Here is a 21,304-nt window from a genome sequence, read left to right as displayed (position 1 = left end):
TTCGGGCTAATGCAGATACACATATCAATTAATAATTCTTTGGATGGAAGTTATTCTCAGGTATTGTGTATTCGATATTAGTGACTTCAATTTTCGCAGATATAAAAGTCGTGTGTATGAGTGACTAAAATGCAATTTTGTGTGTGTGTGTGTGTGTGTGTGTATGTGTGTGTGACTTAAGCAGTGACATTTTTCATATTCACATATTAAGCCACAAATTTCGTTAATATCCAATTCGTTACACCTCGGGAATAACTTGCACCCAAGGGTACCTAGAAGCTATACTGTAAGTGCTCCGTCACCAGGGGGATTCGAACTGGTGCCTAGTTTAGAAAAGGAAACACAGTGACTTTGACCACTCACTTAATCTGCTTTGGGTATGAGTTATTTCCCTAAGTGTAGTTTATTGGATATTAAACTAAATTTGTGGCTTAATATTTAATAAATATATATGAAATATATATACATACAAATTTATACTTTATGCATACATATATAAAAATATATTTACTTATACCTCAAGTATATACATGTATTTGCCATGCCAATTAAGGGTAAAAGATTACAAACACACATATATATATACATGTATTTGCCATGGCAATTAAGGGTAAAAGACTAAAACTCACTTACTTTCTTAAAATAAAAGTGAGTTTGTTTAATACACAATCACCAGAGGCGTCAGAAACCAGTCACTGATGAATTGCAATCTTGATATTTATTTGCAAACGCACAGTTATTCATACTTCCGTACAATTTCATGTGCAAGTAAAAAATCCAAATCATTAATATTTTTCGTGACATTTAACGTTTCTTCATATTTACAAATACAGAGTAATTAGTACATTCCATAATATCTTGCGTATCTTTATGGTTACAAGTGGCGATTAATTCATAATGTTCGCAATATTAAGTATACCTTAGTTTAACCAGACCACTGAGGAGCTGATTAACAGCTCTCCTAGGGCTGGCCCGAAGGATTAGACTTATTTTACGTGGCTAAGAACCAACTAGTTACCTAGCAACGGGACCTACAGCTTATTGTGGAATCCGAACCACATTATAGCGAAAAATGAATTTCCACCACCAGAAATAAATTCCTCTAATTCTTCATTAGACGGCCGGAGACTCGAACTCGGGCCTAGCGAGTGCTAGCCGACAACTCTACCGACTCGCCCAACGAGGAACTCGTATCTTCCCAACATGTGCATGATAACTCAGCGACATTTCAATACCATTTCAGCTTCGTACGTCACTCCCTTCCCCGAAAACCCTATTCAGTCCCATTTATCTTGTAAAACGTTCCTTGTCATTTTTACGGTTCGCCATCGTCCCTTAATATAATAATCCGCTTCTCTAAACGATGACATTGCCGGAGCTGAAATAGCATCGTTACACTTGAAGGACAAAAGTTTTTTTTTTCTCTATATTTTTTGCGAAAAGGTGCTATAAATACAATATTTTATAAGATATGCAACCACCAAAACACAGCAAATCACAGAAGTGGACAACATTTTATAACAACTTAATAAATCTGATAACTCAACTCCATATTCATGCTTTATGGAAGCTTGAGCAAAAGGAAAACCAGTTATGGGCTCGGACAGTATATATTTTTACCTTTAAAACATTATTAATCAAAGTAAAGTGAATCAAAAATCTCTTGAACTAAGGCACTACAGCTAAAACGTACCCCAGAAGCAGACGAAGGCCTAGTGAAGGATTGAGCACTTCTTGATAGGAAGCTATACTTCACTGATGGCAGATGAGCCTCTTCTGGGAAAGTGGCAACTCTCGACATGAATGACCCAAAATGAACTGGTTTACGGACCCGTACCATGCAAGAACTAGGTTCCAAAAATTGGAGAAATACTCGTATTAAGACACTGCATCTTTGAATAGGCATGAATGTTGCGCAAGAGAAGAAATGCATGATAGCTAATAATTATTAGCTATCATGCTAATAATTATTAGCATAAAGAGGCTTATCTGCCGTCAGTGAGGTATAGCTTCTGGGGTACGTTTTAGCTGTAGTGCCCTTAGTTCAAGAGATTTTTTGATTCACTTTGCTTTGATTAATAATGTTTTAAAGGTAAAAATATATACTGATTATAATCAGACACCTGGATGTTTTGGTATCGAGTGAGACAATGGTGAAAGGGCACTGTGTGTGTGTGTGTATTAATGAGGACAAAGAGTGAACTGTGTCTGGAGTAGCTGGAATTGAATTGAATTGTGCCTCGTGAGAGATTGGACAACCCCTCCCATCCTGTGAGAGGCGCAGCATCAGTAAAAAAGACATACAGAACGCCCAAAAGGGTTGTGTCACATAGCGGAACAACCCCTGTCATAAGTACTGGGCTTTAACATTGAATTAAGAATTAAGTACAGTTCGACCTAAACCTATATAGTATATAAATCACATTCAAATTTATATATACCATAGACAAAGAAAAGGGGTGATTCCCTCTCCTAAAGAAGCACACGTCTGAGGTTGAATAACAGTAATAACAATAACAGCAGAAATAACAATCATGATAATAATAGTGGTAAAAAGACATACACATACCAGGCACTAATAATTACAATGTTCACAACCTAGGCTACATTAATTGTAACAGTGGAATCTACTCAAGATCACATATGCAAAAGAGTCAGACAACAATTGAAAAATGATAACATTGTCACCAGTTTTGACTTACATAAGCACTGTCATAATTACATTAATAATAATATTCCTAATTTGTCACTTTTCTGGGCCACATCAAAAACTGATTTGGGCATTGCAAAATTTTTAAACCTTTTAAGTATGTCACTGATGGACCCTCCTCTAAGTAGATGCATTGCTTGGTCCTCCAAGTCATCCCTATACTCCTGTATTTTTCCCTATACTCCTGTATTTTAGGGAATGTCATGACATGGTGATGAAGATTATGTCCATCAGTTTCACTGCATAATCTACAGTCACTTGTGCCGCCATCCTTGTTTCCCATGACCTGCCATGGGTAGTTGTATCATAATCTTAACATAGCATTCACCAACTCTTGATGTCTACTAACCCCCTTTTTTCAATATGTATATGTAGTGTGCATTGCTACCTTTTTATAGGACTAAATTGATCTGGTTGACTCCTCCATCTGCCGCTGTATGCTAGTTTCGGATATCTGAAGACTCCTGATCCTTGTTTTTATCCACTTTATTGATAACCCAAGGTTGTAGTCGATGTTCTTTAGAGATTCTTTGGCCATCAGTTTCTTTTTATTGCAGGTATCCCACAGGGTCACTTGAACTTGACCTTTACGCCCCCTACTGTCGGTTTCCTTATTTTCCTTTTAACATCACTGACTAATTTTTCATACAAAGACCTTGATGGTTTTTAAGGACTGTAGGGCAGACATACTCTCAGTGATTATGAGGGAATCATTATCCATAAATTGAAAAATGTCAAGGCCATCAGTTCAGTCTGTTTGGATGAAGCCCAGTCTTGTATCCTGACCTTTATCTATAATTCTGAGCCAAGGCCATCAGTTCAGTCTGTTTGGGTGAAGCCCAGTCTTGTATCCTGACCTTTATCTATACTTCTGAGCCAAGGCCATCAGTTCAGTCTGTTTGGATGAAGCCCAGTCTTGTATCCTGACCTTTATCTATGCTTCTGAGCCAAGGCCATCAGTTCAGTCTGTTTGGATAAAGCCCAGTCTTGATCCCATTTAGAATGAACCAAGGCCATCAGTTCAGTCTGTTTGGATGAAGCCCAGTCTTGTATCCTGCTTTATCTATAAAAATGAGAGGCCATCAGTTATGTTTCATGATGTCTGTATCCTGACCTTATCTATACTTCTGTGCCAAAATTTTCAGTCTGTTTGGATGAAGCCCAGTCTTGTATCCTGACCTTTATCTTTGCCTGAGCCAAGGATCAGTTCAGTCTGTTTGGATGAATGGGCTTGTATCCTGACCTTTATGGGATCTGAGCCAAGGTCATCAGTTCAGTCTTTCCTTTGTTCTTGTATAAAATCTTTATCTATACTTCTGAGCCAAGGCCATCAGTTCAGTCATTGGATGAAGCCCAGTCTTGTATCCTGACCTTATCGGCTTGCCAAGGCCATCAGTTCAGTCTGTTTGGATTCTCTTGTATCCTGACCTTTATCTATAATTAGCCAAGGCCAAGTTTATTTCTGTCTGCATAAAGGAAGTCTTGTATTCTCGTTATATACTTCTGAGCCAAGGCCATTCAGTTCAAGTCTGTTTGGATGAAGCCGTCTTCTATCCTGACCTTTATCTATACTTCTGAGTAAGGCCATTGGTTCTTAGTCTGTTTGTAAAATAATCTATTCCTTCGGACCAGCCCTAGGAGAGCTGTTAATCAGCTCAGTGGTCTGGCTAAACTAAGGCATACTTTTATAAAGGAGACATGCAAATATTACTAATGTACCAAGGATGGTGTATGGTAGGATTTTCATCCAGAAAGGAATAAAGATGACATACCTCTTTTCCCTAAGTAGTGAAATAACAACCTCCTCCACACATTAAGATCAACTTATCAACGAAAGCCACTTGTGAACTGGTGGGCAGTCATATATGCTAGATGCGAGCACCTCCTGGTTTTATTTTTGGATTAAAATGTTCTCATCAGTAAGCAAACAGTTATAAATCAATTATAGTAATAGCTGTATCTATTGTTCCTGAAATCAAATATTCTACATAATCCTTCTTATAATAAACCATGCATAGCTTTATGTAAAAGCTGCGAATTAATAAGGGAATAACTTGGTGGTCGTTGCCATCGAGATTAATTAGAATATCAGTGATAAATTACTGGGTCGTTAATTTTCTTCAAACATTTCTAAAAGCCTCAAAAACGAGCCATTTCGGACGTACCCAAAGAATTGGCAAATACAATTAAGCACTTCTGTACCAGAGACATGCGCAAAAGACTTCAGAACGTTATGCGTGTGTGAATAATGGAGAATCCTTCAAAATCTTCCACTAAAGGTTAATAAACGTAAAAAAAGACGAGTTGCCCTCTTTGGCGAGCCACTCGAGAGAGCGATTCCTTTCCCCCTTTCCAGTTCAGGGGCACTTGCAGAACATTTCTGGATGTGACTTCTCGCCTGGATTCACATCAATCAATAAATGACGGAATCTCGTGAGAGCCACGCTCTACCGAGATGCCTAGATGAACGACATGAGAGAGGTGGACTGGGCAAAAGAAACAGTGTACTGAGAGAAACTGACATTCTGGCCGAGGCAATGGAAATCAAGGCACCACCGGTGCGAAGAAAATGCCTCGAACGCCTCTTAACACGTGCCGCTACGTGCCACACAGACCGCAACCGGGGATTAGAAAACATCGCGTGAGCTCAGATTAAAGACAAACAAACATAGCCACAGTTGCCTTTGTAGGCCTACTACTTTCCTAAGAATGGGAGGAGCGAAACAAAAGAGAAAGGGAGGCAGTGGTTTGGTCTGTCTCGTTCAGGCGAACATGTTCGAATGGGCCTCTCGGTGACTTTTTCAAGAGGTAGAAATCTCTTTCAGTCTGCACCAAATCATAAATGTTTAATTGTGACAGGAATGGTGCTACGACACGTTACATTAATGTCTGCTGTAAGAAAAAACATTAACGGATCGAGAAACAGAGAAAGAGAGCGCTGTATAAAATTGTTCATAATCTCATTTTAAGCGCTGTGGTCCCTATTCGTTTAAGACCAGACTGTAAACATTTGCTTCCGTTGGCGCTTTTCAATCATCTGATTCAGGGTCTAAAGAGTTTTCACTCCTGTTCTGCAAAAAGTGTATAATCCTCATCAGAAATATTGTAGAAAACTTATTTCATTTGGAAGAAATACTTGGGAAAATAGTTCTTTACAATGAAGGGAAATGAGGTTGGACAGGGCCAACACAACAGCTGTTATGAAATACATTCATGAAGATGCAATCCAACTACATATGCAACAAATTAGCTTAATTACATGTTATACCAAATTGTTCGGTGATTTTGAAAACTGCACCGCCCGACAATTTTTATTTCACAGCAGTCAAGACGTCATCAACAACACTGCTGAAATACCAAATCGGCCTTAGCTCTAGATACTGCCTGTAAGACTAACAAAACAATCTACAGCATAAGACATATTTTTACTATTATGACTTTAAGAAAATATGATTTCTAATGGGAACCATCACAGACAGTAACTAACCAGGATTTTCTTTTAGCCATTTCTCCGAATATTTGATCGTTATTCGAATTTTGACACAAACAACAGGAAAACCCCTACTGCTAAATATATGGCAATGTGTTTCAGAGAAAAAACAATAAGAGTTTTAATTTTTTACTAACTGTAAACACCAGCGTAGAAATATTCTGGCTTCACTGCAAAGATTTTGCCAAAATCGCTTCATCTTGTCTCACGTTGCCTTAAAAACGTACAAATGCAACCATAAATCCACAAGAATCCCCGCAGGATCGAGTTGCAGGTTATGTACGAAGGTTTTATATATATAGTTTTAAATTTCATGTACTCCAGTGATTTAACAGAATCACTTCGGTCTTTCGTGTTTAAAAAAGGCAGAGAAGAAGAGAAAATAAAAAATAAATCATTTACCAAAGCTGAAAAAAATAATAATTCCAGTGAAAACTGCTTTGTAAGCGGAAACGCCAAGAACTTGAGATTTATTAAAGTTTATATCTGCGGTAGTCTTTTCTTGGAATGTCATTGGGATATCAATTTATTGTCACAAATATTAGCCTCAACGAAAACGATCATTATCACAGAAAAAACACAAATTCTATAAGTATCCCCAAAAAATACCTCAGTGCAGTCAATACAGACACCAAAATTGAAAACAATAATATAGGTCTTCGGAAGACCAGTTTCCGAGGTCAACTTGACAAAAATGCTACAAATTACAGCCGATGACAGACTCGGACTCTCAACACAAGCACGTTGACACAACGTTGCTATAGGCCTATAGGTTACGTGACCAACGACCAAATAAGCGGGGGGGAAAAAAGTTAAGCCTTCCCAATGACTGCATTTGGTTGTTTGTTTCGAATCAATAGCAAGGTACTAACTAGATCTTGTACAGGGAGGCAGGATGGGAGATGAAATGCCCAAGAGAATAAGGCTCTTTCCTACCCACGTTTTATGCGTTCTGATAAATATTGTAACCGCCTGTCCTACCCGAGTAGTATCCGCAAATTTACTGAAACAGCAGCCTCGAGCTGATTGGGGTAATAAGGTGGAATACAAAACACGGGGAAAAATATAAACGTTTGCAGACCTGTTCTTAATACAATTACCATGAGGAGTTTTGTGCCACTGTTTTTACACATTTCTGAATTCAGTGTTACAATTTATTCAATCCACACAATCAATGGCATTTTATATATACAGTATATATATATATATATATATATATATATATATATATATATATATATATATATATATATATATATATATATATATATACATACACATATACATATATATATATATATATATATATACATATATATATATATATATATATATATATATATGTTCATATATAGTTATACATTTATTATATACATATAATTTACTCAGCAAAATGCAATTTTTATTCACTGCTATGGGAATCTTGATTATAAAATTTTTACTATCAGTCAAGGTTGAAAAATTGTGGCGATCCAAATTTTGGATGGATATCAAACTTAGTGGCGGGTCCAAAGAGATTGGAAACATCCTGTATTATGTTATTAAATTATCGCAAAAACACGTGGCTTTGTAATGATACCTTAACTGCTTTGACTGTCAATGAAATAAAGTAGTTATTGCCAATAACCTAGAGTAAGGGAAGTTAATTTCTCTGTTGACGTCAAGAGGCGATTAATGTGGTTTGGAAAAAAAGCTATTTTTTTTTTTACCATGTATGCCAAAATCACATTTGGTCAATCACTTGGAAACAGATGGGGAATACTTGAATGGCATAACGAGGGCGTTCTTACAAAATCTCTAGTAATCGCTGGTAATGGTTAAAACAGTACCTTATGTTGCAAAATCGAGTGGAATATTGAAAAATTGTTAACATACTTCCAATTATATTTCACAATTTGCTGCAAATTTCAGTGCAAATGCAAAGGACAGACAACATTGTGAGACCTTTCAAAATTAAAAGTGTTATTGACGACAAATGCAATGAGAGATGTCATTATCAACGCAGGAGCCCATAAAATCAATATTTTAAACACCTATTATTAGAAGAAAATTATTATTATTATTATCGGTCTTATTATTATTAGTTACTTTAGTTTAACCAGACCACTTGATTAGCTCTTAGGGCTTATTTATTATTTTGTTGTTGTTGTTATTCAGAAGAAATGAACCAGAAGTAAATTCCTCTTATTCTTATGGAACAAGCCCAAAGGTAGCCGAGAACCTACAGACTTGAGGAATTCAAGCTTCCAAAGAATATGGTGCTCATTAGGAAGTAAGAGAAGGTAAAAGAAAATACAGAGAAAAGATCTCACTTATTGAAAAGAAAAAGTCAATTAATAAATCACTAAACATAAAAACGCAAGGAGAATAGCATTAGGGTAGTAACGCCTCGCATCTTCGCTTGAACTTTTGAAGTTCCAATTGTTCGACATCCTCAGCAGGGAGACTGTTCCACAGCCCAACTGTGTGAGGAATAAAGGACCTCTGGAACTGAGAAGTTATACAGCGAGGCACATAAGATGAGCAGTAGCATGACCACACTGAAAACTATATTTTGAAAAAAAAAAAAAAAAAAAAAAAAAAAAAAATTACCATAAATAAAAGTGCCACTTGTTTGGCATAGTCCGGCTTCGCCATACACACCCCATAAAAGCCGATTTAGAAATAAAACTTTTGTGTTGATGCTACTACTAACATTCCTTAGAAAACTGGCACCGTTTAGTAACACTGACTTAAAAATATAAACCAGAAGCAATACACTTATACTCTCAAACTAATTTATATAATCAACCGCAAAATAATCTACGTTTTTCAGGTTTCCTGCCAAAGCCTCACTATTCTGTGGCGTTGTGGGAAGGGGTAAACGAATGATCCCTCTTTAGCGGCGCGCTGAGAGCAGTAGCAACAGCGATGAAGCTTCAAGTTGCAGAACAACGGTGGTGGTCCAACACCAGTCTGCAACGAGATACTTGACACCTGTGGCCTGTCGAAAGTGCAAGGGCCATGGCTACCAGAACGGTAGCAGTTGTGAAGCAATAGTGTCACTTCTCAAGACAGTAAAATATGCAGAAAACGGTCTTTCAAAGACAGGAACGTGATTTCAGAAATGGTTACCGATAGTCGTCTCGCACAAAAATGCGGTTTCACACGTATACATACATACATACATACATACATATATATATATATATATATATATATATATATATATATATATATATATATATATATATATACATACATACATATTAAATATATATATATATATATATATATATATATATATATATATATATATATATATATATATATATATACATATAATCATATAATTTTCCTAAAAGAGTGACTATATATATATATATATATATATAATATATAAAAAGAGTGATATATATATATATATATGTATGTGTGTGTGTGTGTGTGTGTGTGTGTGTGTGTGTGTGTGTGTGTGTGTGTGTGTGTGTGTGTGTTTCAAACGTACCAATCGGCTGTTATGGTGGGGTGGGTTGATGCCGACGGTAAGTACAAACACCTAGGACATCGACTAATCTTAGACGAAGATGAATTGTGTACAGAAATAAGGAAGACATTTTTCAACACTACATAGAGACAAACACGACAAGAAACCAACGTTACAAGAACTGATAAATCAAACCAGAATAAAATACAAATGCCAAACATATCGGGACTTGACAATAACAGAAACTGTGTGTATAAAAACAACATTAAAATTACAAATTAACGTCCAGATGGAAGGAGAGAGGGCCCTACCCCATTACCACCCGAGTAACAGGAGACGGGGTCAAGGTCATCGCCAAAACAAGTGAAGCCCAGACACCACAGGCGAAGAAATTAATAATTTTATCAGTAATATAAGAAGTAGAAACAGAATGTAAAACTAATACAATTTTGCTGTTACACCACGTAATAACATATTATGTAAATACAACGTAAGTAATTAACCCACCCCTAGTAAATTAAGCATTGTAAATAAAAGTAATAGCAAGTTGCTTTGCCATTAGCAGGCACCCTAATCCCAAACTGCCGTCCTCCTGGAGCCATAAACAAAACGAAGGATGTTTCTGTGCATCAATTATTGCTTGAAAACCCCTGGACACTGGGGAACGTAGCAAGTGAAATAGATGGAAACCACACCACGACTGCGTCCTTATCCAGAATCTTGAAAAATGTTTGAAAGCAGAAGCGATAAAACATGAAAAAATTAGTACCAAAGAAGTCAATGCCACAAAGGCGATCGGCTAAAACACACACACACACACACACACACACACACACACACACACATATATATATATATATATATATATATATATATATATATATATATATATATATATATAAATAATCAGCACAATCACGTGCGGAACAGAAATAAATTTCTGACTCACATCAGGATCAAACCCAGGTCTTTCAATTGAAGGGCAAGGGCGCTGCCCACCAGGCCATACGAGTCATAAAAGAAGTTGAAGCCTGAGGGCAACTGCACCCAAGGAATTACCTGGGCAGGCTATCTGCTTGCATACCAGCGTGTTTTCCCCAACTTTCCGACTCAGCAATGACCCAATTGACAGCACTTCATTCGAATTATCCCTTCCCTTCTGAGTGAATAAGATCGAAATAATCAACACACAATCACGTGTGGAACAGAAATAAATTTCTGACTCACATCAGGATCGAACCCAGGTCTTTCAATTGAAGGGCAAGGGCGCTGCCCACTAGGCCATACAAGACATAAAAGAAGTTGGAACCTGAGAGCAACTTCTTTTATGACTTTGATGGCCTAGTGTGTAATATGCATACATATTATATATATATATATATATATATATATATATATATATATATATATATATATATATATATATATATATTATATATATATATATATATATATATATATATATATATATATATATATATATATATATATATATATATAGAGAGAGAGAGAGAGAGAGAGAGAGAGAGAGAGAGAGAGAGAGAGAGAGAGAGAGAGAGAGAGAGAGAGAGGGCGGGGCGGGGGAATCCGACATCAATCAAACGAATTCTCTTCCATCCCTTCTTACAAGGACAGATACAACAATGATGCTTTCCCAATTTGAAAGTAGTGTGAAATAGACTTGGGACAAAAACAAATATACAAACAACTTACAAACTGAAAGACTTTGAGGATGTAAGGTTTAGCTAATAGTTTCTTACGAGTAATTCGAAGTCTTCAGAATGAAACCTAAGTATGCGTATGGGCGCGCGCACACACAAAGATGACTGTTTGGTAGAAAACTGAAGAGATGTACCGCGTCTCTGCTCCTGTTTTGTATATCACAATGTTAGTGTTGATGGCAATCATGTAAGGGAGTAAACTGACTGAGGTCGTTGGTGGGATGACAGCCAAGGTTTATCTTGGAAAAGGTGAAGTAATGGCTTTGCTTAAAGAAGAAGCGTTAATATCTAATTAGTACTTGTGTGTGTACTTGCCGAATGTGAAAAACAGGGAACACGGTGTCATCTATCTCCAGAGTATTGGCTGAGTAAGGTCTGAAAGGGCGAGGAGTTTGCATACCTAGACACTGCCACTGGGTGAAGAAACAGCTGCTGTCTGTTACATGTTAAATGGAAGAAAACAAACATGTTCTCCTTACTCCTAAGAAGCTTACAGTAAGATAAAAGGAGAATACATAAAAATAAAATGGTTTCCACCAATAAGGTCACTGATTTTAATAACAATGGCATTAGAGAATATATGATAATATTTAATGTATATGCAGGTTTGCCGTAAGGAGGAGAAAATGAAAAGAAAAGTACTGAGTACTTTCATGTAAATGCTACACACTTTTATAGTACCTTGAAAATCTGTAGCAATTACACTAAAGTACTCGGTACTTAGCTTTTCATTTTCTCCTCATGGCGAACCTGCAAAACTGTTATCAAGTGAAAGTTTTGTGATTCCTCTGCACACACACACACACACACACACACACACATTTATAGATATATAAATGTGGATGCATGTATGTATGTGTATGTATGTATGTGTGTATGCTCCAGCATAACTCTGAAACGTACTGAGCAATTTTAACCAAACTTGGTATACATATGACTTACTACCTAGAAAAGAAGACTGTGGGGATAAGACATCACTATCACCAAAGGGGGTAGGGGGTGGGAAGGGCTTCCCTGAAACAGAGCTGGTTCTGCCCGTAGACTTAGTAACTAAATAAACTCTACAGGTTTACTATACCTCATTTCGGTATACATATGACTTACTATCTGCAAAAGAATACTGTGGGGGGTAAAACATCCCTGGCACCTTTCAGAGTGTCAACACTGATTATTTTATAGTGAAACCATGTGACTTCTAAAAGGGCAATCTATCATATTATTATTATTATTATTATTATTATTATTATTATTCAGGCGTTGAACCCTACTCATATGGAACAAGCTGACTTGAAATGCACGCTTCCAAAGAATATGGTGTTCATTTGAAAGAAGTAACAGAAGGTAACAGGAAATACAGAAAGAAGAGATCAGTTATTAGAAAAGAAAAACCAATTAAGAGTTTAACAACAGTTAAAAAGGTAGGTAAATTAACAAAGGGGCAATCACTAAAAAATTACAAAAATGTAGGCAAATTATCTAGGGGGCAATCATTAAAAAACACAATTTTAAGTTGTTATTAAGGGTGTGTTATACGTTTCAGAGCATCAGCACGGAATGAATACAGAAATAAGATAAAGTGGTGTTTGTACAATATCTATGGGGTGTGGAATGTGGGTTAACAAATCAGTGAGCCATAAAGGGGGTTACTGAAAATGAAGAGACAAGCCAGACAGGAGGAATGTCAAAACATTGCATTATCAACGATCATCGGCAGGCAAAATCACGGGCACCATGATCTAGGTGGTTCTCGTTGTTGGTCCATTTGTTTCAGTATGGGTAACGCGAAAAGGGTCCCCATGGATACACAGACATTCTAAGTTTCGTTTATATTAAATACTTCTGTGCTTTCTGCTGGCAGCTCTCTGGTGTCATTTGATGGCAACATCCTACAGGTGGCAACCTACCCTAATCGACAGAAGAGTCATACACATCCGATATTCATATTATGTTGAGGCCCCCTTTCCCTTCTTTGGCTAATAAGAATGTAATCAGATTTGGCATGAGCTCAACAAGAAAGGGGAAAACGTTTCCAAATTAGTATTTTACTATGGCTTTTATGCCCACCAGAGTCAGTAAGGTGGATACTGCAGCTCTGGTCTTCATTAGCCTTCATTTTCTATGTAAGCTGTTGTTGTCGCTATTGTCTTGGTTGTTGTTGGTTCAGGACTTAATTATAGTGACCTTCTCAATGATGATGTTTGAAAAGCCAATCGGGTGCCTTCTCCAGTTCACTATGGGTGGAGGCACTCCACCTGGAATTTTCAAGTTACATGGTCAGATTATGGTTTTCTTAACCTTTCAAGTTCTGTGCTTCTCAAATTTCTCTCCTCCATTCTGAGTTTATTTTTATATTAATATAATGTTGTAAATTATTCCATCCCCAATTAAGTCTTCTTTTATGGTGGATCAAACGATTAAAATCCCTAACCTGACCACGCAACATGAAAAGGGTAATACCCCAAGGTGCTGCATCCAAAATATGACAAGACAATCAAATAAAGAAATAAACCATAACAGAATAGAAAATAACTCCCAAACAACATATAATTACAACAATGGGGCTAAGGGAAAATAAGCCTACCCTCCCTCTTTCGTCCGTAAACCATATAAGACCTACCATTTGCAACATGTGCCCTCGCCTCTTTGTTCGGTTAGGCAGAGTCCAGGGATTGCTGACAGACCTATTTATCTCTTTCACAACCTTGAGCAAAGGCCCGTGCTGGTTGAGAGCCAGCTTAATAATAAACCAATAAATCAATTTAAACAGTTTATTAATCGTCTTCGTACGATGAAGGCAGGAGTCTTCCGATACAGGTGGCACTCGCTGGAAAACACCACCTCAACTTGATGCTTGGTTGTGAAAAAGAAAAATAGAAATGCTAATAGATTCACAATTTCGTGAAAAACAATCTGAGTAATAAAAATCCACAATTATATAGTAAACATATGTTTACTATATAATTGTGGATTTTTATTACTCAAAAATAGTAATTTTGAGACAAGTGACCTACACTAAATAGTGCACATTTTCCATATAGGATAAGGTATTATCTGCCCTGAAATAACAAGACGGTTTCGGAAGCAGAACAACTAAGTGGGAAAAACTAAAGTGAACAGAGAAAAAATAACAGACATACAAATAGACATGCAGCTTTGGGCCGGAACAATGCAAAGAAAATAAAAGGGAAAAAAGGTTAATCACTACATACAATGAACTGTGCAAGGTAAACAGTAGACGGTGGTGCTACAGTTCTGCTTATGAGCCTTAGTGTAGATGTAATAAGCAGATCATACAATGGAAATTATAATAAGTAGTTTATAAAGAGGAGCCTTTCTAATTTGTTGTTTAGGTCGCGGTCGCAATGGGTCCCGGGAAGGGAAAGTATCTAGATCGTTCCTTCGTTGGGATCAACGCCGACAGCTATCCCTTGCCATCATGCTATCACGAGAGAGAGAGAGAGAGAGAGAGGGTCCTTGTGCAAAATCATGACCTTTCATGATCTTTAAAGTGAGAAAAATCCTGCGTCAAAAATTAGTCGAAAAATATTCACTCGAGTCATAACGACGCCCTGTGACGGGGCGCGTTTATCATCGTGTGAAGGGCCATGAGGGGCAGCGTAACAACAAGCTTTTCCACTTAAAAGCACAAACGAAAAATCAACAGAAAAACTGGAACGCCTCATGAAGGCGTTCGTTTTTCTCCTCTCGAACGATTTCGCAAGCTCTGAGTATACATTCACCTTAACGACGCGCACAGCAGTTGGATCGATCCTCCTCCTTCGTGTCATCGAGGACCTGAGTAACGGACGGAGACTGCCAGCAGTATCCGCCCACGTCCTCTGGAATATTTACCAGCTGTTCCAGAATAATCTCACCAAACAAACACAGCATCAAAATAGCGGTATTAGTAGTTCTCAGCATCGCCATCATTAATGTTATAACCATTTATTTTAGTCACACACTAGTAATGTATTATAAAATACAAACATAACGAGTAAGTAGGATGCATTTTAATTAATTAATGAGCTACCCCAGAATAATAAAAGGGCACACAGTAAAACCAAGTACATAGCATGACTAAATTCATATATGAATAACCAGATGTTCTGAAAAAAGGAGTTTGTTTTGCAAATTCTACCATAATATCCGAGTCGAAAGAGAATGCCCCACACAAATGAACAATACTGGCCTGAAAAATGACAAAATTCAGTTTCTGGTCAATTATCGCGGCGAATAAATTCAGTTTGCATTTAAACATTATCAACATGGGGAAATCCTTAGTAAAGAGAAATATAATTGAGGACGCAATCAAAAATACAATCCTGGGGACGACGACAACAATCTTGCCCAGAAAAAAAATACAAGAAAAAATTCATTTTAGGCCTAAATCCTGGATACAATAACAATTCTAAATGGAGTAAACCGCTCAATTAGAAAATAATTCTATAATCAAAATCAAAACAATCTACCGAGGTAAAAAAACATGAAATAACGTCACTATGCAACAGAACTGAGACTCCGCCGATTGTAAAGTCATCAAGAAGCTTATCGACACCACTCAATTACACCTGCAACGGTATAATTGTATCTAAACAGATACATAAAATCTCCAGTCTCAAATTACTTTTGAAATATAAACAAACAGATTCATGCCAGCAAATATATATTAATTTGAAAATATGCAACAAATAACCCAGTAATTTATAAATCCTTATACAGAGCTTAAAAATAATTTGTACCCAATGCAAATCGTATACGACAAACGCTCATAACTTGACTATGATTCGAGCCCTGCCCTTCGGGTGGAAATTTGTCCTAAGGTATATTACATTTTATATCAAAGAGTTATTTCAGGTTTAATACTTGAAAACAAAAATGTCAAGTGTATATAACACACACACACACACACACACACACACGTGTATATATACTGTATATATGCTTAAATACTGTATGTATAGCGCATGCATATATAGTTTTTAACCAGATATAATTTTACGTATCTGTAATAAGCACAATGACGACCTCTTCTGTTTCATCACACTTTTTGATACGATTGTCACTATACTGTCTAAGACTCAATCGAAGTTCTGAGGTCGCGGGCATTACAATTACATATGAACAGTATCTGGTAAAAAAAAAAAAAAAAAAAAAAAAAAAAAAAAACTTACAAGCACATTCTATGTAAATAATTCAGCCAAAATCAGCAATAAACCTTTAAACACTATTCAACGATGGTTAGGATGGGCCTATTCCATCTCTAGCAAAATCTTATCAGAATTTAAAAGTTACATGTACTGTATGCATGAGCGTTCCTCATTGAACGGGTGGGTACCGTTTTCAGCTAGCACCCTGCTGGTCCCGCGTTCGATTCTCCGACCGGCCAATGAAGAATCAGAGGAATTTATTTCTGGTGATAGAAATTCATTTCTCGTTATAATGGGGTTGGGATTCCCCAATAAGCTGTAGGTCCCGTTGCTAGGTAACCAGTTGGTTCTTAGCCACGTAAAATAAGCCTCATCCTTCGGGCCAGCCCTAGGAGAGCTGTTCATCAGCTCAGTGGTCTGGTTAAACTAAGGTATACTGAACTTTCTGGATCCGTTCCAAGAAATGGATACTAAGGAAATCGTTTGGCGATGTATCCAATGAAATACAACCAGCCCACCCTCTCTCTACGCCTGCTTCAGTGTTCGTTTCTCCAAAATCCATTGAGTTTTCATTAAATCCTTACTCTAATCAATATGCAAACGAATACGCCTCTTCAGTGACTGATTGATAAATAGATTTTAGGCATACATGCCAAACACTTGGGCAACTAAGGCCATTCAGGGCTGAAAAGGAAATTGACAGTAAAAGTTTGAAAGGTGTAACAGGAGGAAAACCTCAGAGCAGTTGCACTATGAATCAACTGTTAGGAGAGGGTGGGCAGTAAGATGGAAGAGAGAGAATAGGAACGGAGGTACAGTAAAAGGAATGAAAGCAGTTGCAGCTAGGGGCCGAAGGGACGCTGCAAAGACCCTTAAGTAATGCCTACATTGCACCGCATGCGGTGCACTGACGGCACTAGCCCCCTACGGGGGTTTCTTCAGTGACAGAGAGAGAGAATAAAGTTATGTATACCTTAATTTAACCAGACCACTAAGCTGATTAACAGCTCTCCTGGGGCTGGCCCGAAGGATTAGACTTATTTTACGTGGCTAAGAACCAATTGGTTACCTAGCAACGGCACCTACAGCTTATTGTGGAATCCGAACCACATTGTAACGAGAAATGAATTTCTATCACCAGAAATAAATTCCTCTAATTCTTCATTGGCCGGCCGGAGACTCGAACTCGGGCCTAGCAGAGTGCTAGCCGAGAACTCTACCGACTCGCCCAACGAGGAGAGAGAGAGAGAGAGAGAGAGAGAGAGAGAGAGAATAACCAGAGTCCGCACTAACTAAGCATAAAAACCCGCATGCATCTCAGGTATTAATACTTCTTTTGACATCATGCTACGTACCGGAACTTATTTTTGTAATTCATAAAAAAAAAAAAACAGTAAATATCAGATTGCCAATCTGATCACAGCCTCTTTTTCGTGAAAATCGACACAACCATCTCAAAACATTTACCATTTTGAGAGTTCTTGAATTATACCTGGATAATCAAATCTTGGAAAATTTGGTTCCGGCCCCAACCTAACTCCAGGGACATGATTTGAACAATGCTGAATATACACTATGCATACAGTATACATAAGGAATCTTCCGTGTAAATTTCATCCAGCATCCCTACAGAATAAGATTCACAGGGGACTTCACGCTATTCTCACTGTCTTATCTATCTCCCTTTTCAGGGAAGTGCCTCCCTCTTTGAAAAACCTGAAATCCCTTCTACTGGAAGATATTTTCCACAAGTTTGGCTGAAATCAATCCACGATTCTGGGGACATCGATGAGGTGAATAGCATAAACACACACATGCAGAAACCGGACAAACCTTCATCTGACCGTAAAGCTCAAGTGAACTAAAAACTACTGCATGTCAGTCAAAAATTCCGCAACGTAAGTATTCGACGTTACAATTAACCATGTCATTAACCGTCAACCATACATTTATGCACACTACATCCTTACATGAACAAACGAAAAGACACGACTTGATGCACCGTGTTTTGGTATACATTTTATAAATAATTGCCTACTCGAAATAATTCGCTGATATAATAATGAAACGTAAGTTTCCTCTCAGTTGCTTCAAGCTGGGATTAATTTAAAAGTTCCCCTGGAGTTTTGCGATTCAATAGAAATTCTGGCAACACTGCCTTCTTGTGTTTGGCTCTTTACCAACAATCAAGGCAAAAAGCACGATGGAATTACTTCCCCAACACTGCATTTCATGTTTTGAAGAGGATGTTTTTTCTCGCGAAGCCTGACACGCTTCTGGAACGGTAAAAGCAAGCTCATATTCATTTGTCTTCAACGAAATCACGCGGGGGAACGGAGACAAATGAATTTCCAAGCAAATAACAAACGCTTTCGTGTATTTTTTTTTTTTCCATTTTCTGCAATAATAATAACAAAGGTGGAGGCTTTGATCGAATATCTTAGAAGTAGCAGATACCGCAGCAAAAACATAACAAAGACTTCAAAGATGAAACAGTTCACAAACACTAAGCAAAACGTTACAAAGGAACCGTAAAACTCTACGTACGTGATCTATGTATGACATTGTCCCTTGACAGCAATGTACTTTTGAACTGAATAAAAAAAAAGGGGGAATATAATAGCGGCGGCTTCGCTCCGTCTTCCCAAGGAGCAATTTCTATCATAACGGCGTTGTCATTACGTTGATTGCAGCAACGATAACTTTCCTCTATAATTAAACCAGTTGCAACAATCCATCACAGGCACGCTACTAGCTATTCATCATTGATCAGCAAGCTCTCCACAAGAAAGTGAAGAGGCTACTCAGCGTGATGATGAAAGGGGAATGATAGATTCTTAGTAAATAGAGTTATATGTTTATGTATGTTGTGGGTATATAGGGTTATACCTAGGTGAAAATTGTAGAAAACACAAGGAAGTAATTCAATCACTCAGAAATGGAGAGAGAGAGAGAGAGAGAGAGAGAGAGAGAGAGAGAGAGAGAGAGAGAGAGAGAGAGAGAGAGGCTTGGTTTTACGATATATTCCGACCAACTGGGACATATCACTGGATATGTATGAGATGGGGGAAGGACGACAATTTTACATCATATCGCTGGTATATTGTTCATTACGGAGAAAGAGGAGAATAATAAAGATTGCGAAGAGGCCGACATGATGAACAGTGTGGACGCACATACCTTTGATAAATGCGGAGCAGGAAAAGTTGCCAACAGAAATTTGTGATGATAACATAACCGGAAAAACCCAGCTGTCTGTGTTATGACAAAAACGGGAACGCGAATAAAAATGAATCGTTCGTGTTTCCCTCAAGAAAAATGGATAAGATTAAAAAAAAAAAAGCTGGCACGAAGAACCGGAGGGATGGAAAAATAATATTCACAAGGCACACGAAGAAAGAAGAATGTTTTGGATGGAAGGCAGAGGAATCATCTGCATTTGAATGGCCGTCGAATGAATGGGAAGAACTCCATTGAGATTCCACCCGAAGGCCTGGCGCTCATCATAGCAGTTGCTGCGCCGGGGCCTTGATTCGATTACTCTGATATATACGTGTGTGGCAGCTCGAAAAATACTGAAATGGTCCTTCTCTGACAGACATGGAACGCAGAATAATAATGGATCTAATGATGATTATCACCGGGATTGATATTACTCTAAAGCCAAACAAACATTATACCCTTAGTGTGTTTGAGAATGGAAACATAGAGAAAAAGAGTAAGGCACTGGAAGTTTGGATCGGCGCCAAAAGTCAATAGTACTGTAAAGGAGACAATAGGCTTTGATGATCAAAGTATACCCGAAAACTTAATGAGTGTCGTCACTATAACGGAAAGTTTCCAAACAAATAGGAAAGGTATAACTGCCTATTTGTATCATGGACAAAGAAAATGTGAAGAGTCATGGGGAGCATAATTAAGTATACCTTAGTTTAAACAGACCACTGAGCTGATTAACAGCTCTCCTAGGGCTGGCCCGAAGGATTAGACTTATTTGACGTGGCTTAGACCCAACTGGTTACTTAGCAACGGGACCTACAGCTTATTGTGGAATCCGATAATGAATCCTGTCACATATGGGTGGGACTTAAATGCAAAAACTCGAATTTACGATCAGGAGCTAATGTAGTTAATAAGTTAATAGCAACTTATGATGTTTCCAAGATCAACACATACGGGGCCTCAACAAAGTATAAAATAAAAAATATATACATTTTTTTTGTAAACACGCTTTTATTAAAATGTACTGAAAAGTAAGAACTAATTTTTTGAGACACACCAGGATTTTCTTACACTTAATCGTGTCTACAAAAATAAAAGCGTGGGCGCCAAACATGGAAGGAATTGCTACAAGAAAAGAAATATATTTTTTAATTTTTTGTAGCATTTCCTTCCATGCTTGACACTCACGTTTTTATTTTTGTAGACATAATTAATTTTAAGAAAATCCTGGTTTCTCAAAAAATATTTTTTTTACTTTTTAATACATTTTAATTAAAGAGAGTTTTAAGTTTTTTTTATATTTTTTATCTTAAACTTTTTAGTTTTGACAGAAATTGTAACCAAAATCGAACGTGATATCCTGTCGAGCCAAAGAAAGTTTGAAAAATCCGTCGAGTTATTAACTTGGTCTACCGAGTCAAAGAAGGTATGAAAAATCGGAGGACTTTCACACAAATCCCGAGATACTGGGAGAGGTCACTGTAGGGTCACTAGAGGTCACTGCTGACCTACCGATCATGTAAGGTTGTACTGTCACCGGGATTGAGC

Source organism: Macrobrachium rosenbergii, chromosome 59 (genome assembly GCF_040412425.1).
Source record: "Macrobrachium rosenbergii isolate ZJJX-2024 chromosome 59, ASM4041242v1, whole genome shotgun sequence".
Classification (NCBI taxonomy): Eukaryota; Metazoa; Arthropoda; class Malacostraca; order Decapoda; family Palaemonidae; genus Macrobrachium; species Macrobrachium rosenbergii.
Note: the sequence above shows the minus strand (reverse complement) of the source record.